The following is an 8,854-nucleotide window of genomic DNA, read 5'->3' on the forward strand; positions in this document are numbered from 1 at the left end:
CTCAGTTAAATAACAGGTGATAAGCCTTTCTAGACCAGTGCAGGCTGATTCAGGTGTGGATAATGCTGAAAGGCACTAAAAAAAAAAAAAAAAAAAAAAAAATCGAACTTATGCTAGTTGTTTCTTTTTCTCCCGGCCTTGCAGAAAGCAAGTGATAATTGCCATAAAGTCCAAATGGAGTAACAAACATGTTTGAATTTTGAGCCTCAAAGACATATTAAAAAGTTTCTAGCTACTTTAAGAATCACTAACTAGGATGAGTCACAAAAGGCATTATGAGGGATTTCTTAGTTTTCTTTTTGTGAGCAAAGGTCATCGATAGAGACTTCAAACAAGAAGTACTTAGGCAGGTGTCTTCAATCCCCCCAAAGGAATCTCAAAGCAACAATAATAACAAAAATTAAAGCAACAATATATTATTTTTACTTAAGAAATTGGCAAATATTTTGAAAAGTGATACTGAGATTATAGGTAACAAGATTATAGGCACATTTAAAACATTTTACTTATGTTGACTGAGCTGCACAATGATTTTTTTTCTTCTCCTTTTATTTTATCATTTTTGCATTTACTCAAGTGTATACATTGTTTGTGCCCCCCCCCCAAATCCCCTGCCACTTCCGGGCTGAACCTATTCCCTCCCTCTTCTTCTCCAATTTTGTTGAAGAGAAAACATAAGAGATAATAAGAAAGACATAGCACTTTTTGCTAGTTTGAGATAAAGATAGCTATACAGAGAGATTCCTAGCATTGCTTCCATGCACTTATGTATTGCAACCCACATTGGCTCATCTCTACCTTATCTTTTCACTACTTCCTGGTCCCCTTCCCATAGTGACCTCTGCCAGTTTAAGATTATTTCATTCGCTCCTCTACAGGGGCGAATCTCTACATCAACCACATTCAGGTTTTGTTTCCTTTCCTTTCCCTATTTCTTTCATGTGCATTCTCCCCTTAGTGTGTGACCCATGTCCAATAATATTACTGCTTTGTTTTGGGTCTGTAATCCACATATGAGGGAGAACATGAAGTTTTTGATTTTCTGAGCCTGGCTAACTTTGCTTAAGATGATGTTTGCTAGTTCCATCCATTTACTTGCGAATGATAAAATTTCATTCCTCTTTGTGGCTGGATAAAATTCCATTGTGTATAAATACCACATTTTCTTTCTTTCTTTTTTTTTTTTTGACTATCAGCAGATCTATTTATTAGGCAATTCCAGGTTCTTTCCTAATAAGATACAGCCCATTGCTTTATTTAAGCATTTATACAGTCAAGTTGGAGAGAAAAGGGCCAGACAGGCCAACCACAGGCACACACTAGGGGGTCCATGGGGTAAACCATCTTTTTTGCTTTTGGTTGAGAACAATGGTTTTTAACCTGACATTTTTGTATACTCCTCATTCCATATGTATATTACATTGGGGTACTACCACCGTCCACTGGCATAACACCTAGGAGTAAAAACAAGTTTCAGGAGGGAAAATGCATTAATGAAAGGGCTCCAGAAGGTGGCTGTGCAGGGCAGCCGTGCAGGGCGCCCTTTAGGGCAGCTCAGTAGAAACAGACAGTATGCAGAAAGGCCCGGCCACTCTTTTCCTCGAACTCCTGCAGGAGCTCATCAATCTTTTTCTCCATGTCCTCTGTGTGCTGGATACACTGGCAGAGCTCACAGATGAGGAATGCCCCCAAGGTAGCCTCTTCATGGTTGTCCTCGATGTCCACGTTGACAACATGCACTGGCTGGCACGTCTCCTGTTCTCTGGAATTCAGATCTTCCACCACCTGGTCATAGACTCTCTCTTCACAAGTGAGGATCCCAGATCAAACAGGTCCTTGCAATTCTGGAATCTTTCCGTCCGGGGCTTGATTCTCTTATTTCTGTCCAACATATGTAAAATGCCATTCTGTGTATAGAGTTCTTTGTCTTTCCTGAGAAGATCATTGTACATCTGGTCATATGTGGTTTTGAAATCATAGACATTGGGCTTGTCGGGTGCTGGTCCTGGGAGCTTCACATGAGTTCCTGTTCCAAAAGACCAGACACTGAACCCCCCGTTTGCTGAGGATGTTGTGCGCCTCCATGCTCCGGTTCTGGTTACTCGAGCACACCACCGCCACTCGCAGCGGCGACGACGGCATGACGGCGGCCGCACGGTCCACTGCTGCCGCTGCGAAGCTCCCACCCAGCCGCAGACTTCCCAACACATTTTCTTGATCCACTCGTCGGTTGTGGGGCGTCTTGGCTGTTTCCACAGCTTGGCTATTGTAAATAGCTGCACAATGATCTTATTGGGTATGTACCATTACCCTCATTTCATAGAAAAGGAAACCTGGGCACATAGGTGACAGAGAGCCTTTAATGTACTGCAGTGCTAGGCACACAGCAGGCATGAGCTTTAGGGAAGTGATTGGATCATGAGGACTGTGACCTCATCAGTGGGCTAATCCATTGATGAATTCAAATTTAAAGATGTTATTGGGAGGTGGTGGAAACTAGGAGATGGGGCCTAGTTGGAGAAAGTATGTCACCGGGGTAGGCCCTGCAAGGATATGTCTTGCCCCCTGTTCTCTTCCCTTGCTGCTTCCTGGATGCCCTGATATGAGCAGCTTTCCTTCACTGTGCCCTTCCGTCACGATGCTCTGCCTTGCACATGCCTAAAAGCAATGGAGTCAGCTGACCATGGACTGAAACTTCTGAACCTGTGAGACAAAACAAAGCTTCTCTCCTTTGCAGCAGGCAGGAGGACCAGAAGAGAAACAGACAGGCCTGTGTCCTGATAAAGTAGCAGGGGGAAGGGATGGCATAGCAGAGAGATAAAACCTAAAGAATCCAAACATGAAAAAGGTCACGTAGTGCTAGGGGCAGAAGGACACTTAGCACTAGAATGAAGTAGCCTATAGAGTTGCATGTAACCATAGATGGGTTAAACCTTGTTTGTTTGTTTGTTTGTTTTTAATTGTATTGCCTCTGTAACCTGTTTGCAAGGGTACATAAGGTGAAATCCCTTTGTTCTTTGGGGTTCAGCCTTTGGACACGAGTCTGCTGAGTTTGTGCTGGCACAATAAAGCATTGCTTCTTTGCCTCAGAGTCCCGTGTCTCTGTTCAAGTTTCCCATAACACTTCAAGTTGCTGAGGTATTTTGTCACAGTGATAAAACATAGTCATTCTTCGAATCCCTCCCCAAAACCTGCCCCAAGATTGTGCTATAGTTAGTAAGGAGTCCCAAGGCCTTGCAGTGGTAGGTTTTGTGCAGATGTCCATACTGTAGGTCTGGTGGCTCTCGGGTCATGTTCCAGGAGTGTGTCTTTAGCAAAGTTGCCGTGATTCCGGTACATGAAAGCTAGTCACTTCCTCCTTTTCAGCTTATTGGGGAATATCAGCAGGAAGCAAAGCTTGGGACACACAGACCCCACCCCCCCACCCCACTTCTCTACTTCCTATGATCCAGAAGCACCACTCTTGGGGAAACCTTTCCCCTTTCAAGTTTCTATAAGAAATTCAATCTTTGATCTCAAATTCTCTTCCCACAAAAGTTGGAAAGCTTTGTAGGTCTCTAGTTTTCGGCTGAACACCTGTTTGCCACCGGGCAAGGAATATAGAGCTGACTGTGGTAGACAAGAAAGGGAAAAATCAGGGAACAAAAATAAGTTAGTATTTCGAATTACTATTTAACCACATTTGTAGTTCATGGCAGCGTTTCTCAACCTGGGCACTGTTGACCTTGGGGCTGGATAAATCTTTGTTGTGGGAGGCTGTCCTGTGCAGTATAGGTTGCTTAGTAACATCCCCAGCTTCAACCTGCTTGGTTCCACGAGCCCTCTTCCTCCAGCTGTGACAACCAAAATGTCCCCAGACATTGCTGAAAGTCTGGAGAGGGGACAAAAATCATATCCACTTGAGAACTACTGATATACAGAGTAGGCTGAGCTTTCCAAGACTTAGCTGAGTATTTAATAGATATTTTCTGATTGAAGGAATTAAAATAGTAGATTTTACTTATATTTTGACCAAGGACTGCAGTTTATCTTAAAGGAGAAAGTAAAGGAAAACAAATGTATTTTTTTTAAAAAACAATTTTCTCCTTCTCTGCCCTTTTGTAGGTGTGCAATGTGTATGGGTGAATGAAAGTTCAAAGTAATTACTGTTACTGAGCAATTCCAATTTTGAATTCAGTCACACAAACAGCATGGTGATTAGCTCAAACTTGGTTGGGGAAGAACATTTATGAAAAGAACAAAAAATAATTTATATGCCAAAGACTATAACTCCTGGGTGGGCATGAGTCAATTGTACAATTCTGCCACCATCACATGCCCAGAGTTCAGTGCTTCAGGGATTTGCAAGAGTGGAAGAGGATGAAGAGGTGAGGTTGAATTTCCCCCATGCTAATACAGCAGCATATGCAGTCATGGATCTAGTACCTTGGGAGACCTTTCTATAGTGAAAGGAGTTTTTCCCTTGAAAGGTGAGGGCTTCAACACAGTTTTCAAAGCAGGGGTAAAGGTTCCACATGGGGCAAGAGAAGAGATTATACATTCTTTTAGTAGGAGAGGTGAATCTTATATTGTGCATGTTAGAACTAAAAAGGAATTACAGAAAAATTGTTATTTATGACTTCTGGGAAATAAATCCTACCTCTTTTCTTGGACAAAACAGCAACTCAATTATGAAGGCAGAAAGCCTAGCTGGGGATTAGCATCACTCAAGTTCCACGCTGTTCATTGCCTGGTTAAAATGAAGGTAGACACTTTTATCTTTAGACACACAACAGATAGTCTGTCATCTCAGGCTTTTAGAAATTTAAATATGCAAGCACTTGGCAGAACAGGTATCTTTACAACCTTTCTTACTAATAGCAGACTGCTGTTCAGTGCCTGGGGTACAATTTAGTGAGTACATCTCATTTTGGCATATATGTGAAAAGGAAAACCCTATGTAGTAGGATTACTTTACCAATATGATGTTTCAGAAATAGCTGAGATTTAAATTACCATGGGGCTGTATTATTAAAGTGAGAGATTTATTCAGTTTAACTCTACAAATCCCTAGAGAGATAAATGTGCTTACATTATAGGTAGAAACCAGAAAGGTAAATAGCAAATCTGGACACCATTTTCTTTTAAGTGGTATTTTAGTTGTTTGAGGATTTCATAAGAGCAAAAGCAGATAGAGGAATGTTTAATCAGAATGTGAAAAATTGGGCTCAAGGGAGCCAAGAATTTATTTATTTATTTATTTTTTTCTTTTTTCATTTTTCTTTTATTATTCATATGTGCATACAAGGCTTGGTTCATTTCTCCCCCCTGCCCCCACCCCCTCCCTTACCACCCACTCCACCCCCTCCCGCTCCCCCCCTCAATACCCCACAGAAACTATTTTGCCCTTATCTCTAATTTTGTTGTAGAGAGAGTATAAGCAATAATAGGAAGGAACAAGGGGTTTTGCTGGTTGAGATAAGGATAGCTATACAGGGCATTGACTCACATTGATTTCCTGTGCGTGGGTGTTACCTTCTAGGTTAATTCTTTTTGATCTAACCTTTTCTCTAGTTCCTGGTCCCCTTTTCCTATTGGCCTCAGTTGCTTTAAGGTATCTGCTTTAGTTTCTCTGCATTAAGGGCAACAAATGCTAGCTAGTTTTTTAGGTGTCTTACCTATCCTCACCCCTCCCTTGTGTGGGAGCCAAGAATTTAAAAAGAAGCTTAAATTTTTTTTTTTGGGCAATGAGCTATGGCTGCTGACCCTAGAATAGATTACTTCTTACCTACGGAAGAATTTTTTCAAGACAACTCTACCGGGGGTTGTATGTTGATTACTTGGTTTACGGACTGTCATCACTGGCAATGGGCGATCCTACCCCTGAAATACTTATCTTACAAGCATATGGACACAACATATCCTATAAGTGTCTCCCCCTTTTCAGTTTTCACTACCAATGTGAAGAAGTTTCAGACTTAGCACTTTGAAAGCACCTCCCGCTTCCTGTTTTCCAATTCCTTGCATTCCTTCCTGGAGATCAAGCACCAAGCTCCCCTTGTTCACAAATTCTTCCTTCACTTCCACTGACCAGAATATTGATGACTCTGTTGCCATTGTGGTTTCCACATTTGATTTTAGAATTTGCTCCCAGAATGCAATTATATTAGTATATTCCAAAGTGTATTGTAGGGAATACAGCACTATGGGATGTTGATAGACATTGCACGATGAAGGGGCCTATATTGAAATGTTTAGAAATCTTTGTAGATAATTTTGCCATCTCTTGTCTGTGACTCCTTCTCTCCAGAACTTCTCAATGATGTGAATCTCAATGATGAAAAAATGATACATGATGTTCTCACACATTACTCACTCACAGATTTTTCTCTTGTAATATCTAATAACATCCCACAGACCAGAATAGACTTTGGGAATACTAAGTTGTACTCTGTCTAGATGACATAGAGTCATCTATGGCTGTACAAATGCTGGGAATGAAGAGGATAATTGCATTTAGAGGTGGAGAATAAAAGCATTAGTGAGAAGTCACTAAGGGAGCATTCCCAAGAAGGTACCACCCACTGGAGATTAAGACTAAGTGGGTGGTAAATCTGGTGAAGTTCCAGGAAGACATTGAGATTCTGGTAGACAGAGTAATGGATCCAGGGAATGTGGGATGGGAAATAGGTTTGCAAGTACTATGCTAAATTTTCAAAAAAAATCAAGATTGAGAAAAGATGGAAATGGTGTAATCATTCGTAAATTTAGCAGGTATTTATTGAGTATTTACTATGTACTAAAGCTAGGGCTTATAGGAATGAGGTTACGAAGCAGGAACAAGCCAGTCAGCTGAAGTTCAGAGTTTAGTGTGGAGAAGAAGCAAATGGAAAGCCAGATTCTCAAGATGCTTGTGCAGATCTGAGAAGGGTCGATGGAAGGGGTCTGCCTGAGTGGCACTGCTCAGGAGTAGCCTTGTGCTTCTGCCCCAGGGTTAGGAACATTCTCTGTAATTTGCAAACTCCATTGCTTAGCAGGATGTGGGCTGCTGACACAATTCTTGGCAGTGAGGGCTCAAACAGCCGGAGGTGGCTGAGGGCTGACATTGCTGTCCATGCTGTGATTGAAAGGAGACAACTCCTTGCTGCTTAAATGAACTCTTGGGTTTCAAGAGCAGAGAGCCCCATTATGCTAGTTGAACTCCCTTCTCATTTGAGAAGCACCTATCATATTTCTGCAACCATTTTTCTCCTGTACCTCCTTCTTGAATAATCTCCCACTCATTCTTTCATTTCTAATTACTTGTCAAAGACAAGTATATTGAAGTACTTAAAAAAATACGGCAATTTGAGTTCTCTGTAACAGTTTCTTATTCTTCTTGCCAAGTAAGTCCTATGTCCACAGCAGGAAGTTCAATTAGCAAATCCATGAATCAGGGTTTTAATTATACATTTATCTGAAAGGAAAATGCTAGCTTCACTTCTACTCTATACCTTATTTGTGGGAATCACAGCATGACTTTCACTGAACCTGGGTCCCTGTTGCGAAATGTGAGATGGTGAAATGCAAACATGTTGGTGGGAATTCATTCACATTTGTTCATGGGTATTTCTGTATTTAGTAAGTAGCAAGAATTTTTGGTTGTATGGAAAAAATTAGAATCTCTTCTAGAAGGTTAAGAAGTATCATAATTAAGAGATTTTTTAATTGTCATTCCCTACTGTGTCTATAGACTATATTTGGTTTTTAAGTCATGTCTAAGCATTTGAACAGTATCTCTTACTTGAACATGCTACTGTTATCTTGCCTTCCCAGCTCTTTCATATTGGGGCTATTTCTTCTTCTTCTCTCTTCTTCCTTCCTCCCTCCCTTCCTTCCTCCCTCCCTTCCTTCCTCACTTCCTTCCTTTTTCCTCCTTTTCCACTACAGCTTTTGGATCTAGAGGTCCCCAAATGTTCATTGTCTCCCATCATTATCTTTAGGAGAACTTTGTTTTCAATGGCTCAATGATTTGATATATCTTAAACTGAGTGGAAGCATCAGCAAAAGGATTGGATATTGGGATACCAGGCGCATCTTCTGTGCATGCTGTCATTTACACTGTCCTGGGTGAGCAAAGAGAAATACCATAGGTCAGACAGACCATAAGGGAATTTTTTGACTATATGAGTTCAATCAACTCTAAGAGGCTGGAGGTGGTTCAGAGAGAGGTTTTAAGACAGATCTAAGTTCCAGACTTTCAGTGTTTTCCCAATTCCTCTCCAACAATCAACAGATTCATTCTTGCAAAATTGGTAGAACACTGTTACTGTGAATATCCTTGTGACAGGATAGATCAATGGCAACCTTCACCCTTGCTCCTTTGAGGTCTAATCTTATATTTAAAGAGTTAAGAACTACAACTAGACTCCTTTGATCCCCATTTAATAAGACATATTAAATTATTTATTTTAGGTGTCAGATGGGAAGGGGGCACTAATATTATTTTCCTTTCTCCCCTCTACCTTGTTTACAGAGGGATATAACTGGGCTAAGTTTGCAGGCATATTTGACCCAAAGAAGAGAAAGAACAAAGGAACCCTCTTTTGGGCTGCCTAGTCACTCTCAGCAATCCTTCCTTGAGGCATTCATTGCATTCACATTGCATGGGTGATAGGACCAGAGTGGGTTGTCTGCTCCCTCTAGGTTCACTGGTAATTATATAACGAATAATATCACAGTTCACACTGGTTAAGCACACCTATGAGAGAAAAGGATCTGTGGGCCACTGAGGAATTAGAACTATGATTTATAAAATGTGAGTCTGGGATGTTTAAACAGGAGTAAAAAAGACATGGGATCACAAAGAAATTCAAGATGCAGCATTTGGCTAAGA

General features: G+C 41.0%; 1 pseudogene; it reads right to left on the reverse strand.

The window, feature by feature from the left end:
* Nucleotides 1–1,531: 1,531 nt before the first annotated feature.
* On the reverse strand, nt 1,532–2,196 carry LOC109678694 (RNA polymerase II subunit A C-terminal domain phosphatase SSU72 pseudogene; annotated as a pseudogene).
* Nucleotides 2,197–8,854: the final 6,658 nt, after the last annotated feature.

Source organism: Castor canadensis, chromosome 3, assembly GCF_047511655.1.
Source record: "Castor canadensis chromosome 3, mCasCan1.hap1v2, whole genome shotgun sequence".
NCBI classification, from domain to species: Eukaryota; Metazoa; Chordata; class Mammalia; order Rodentia; family Castoridae; genus Castor; species Castor canadensis.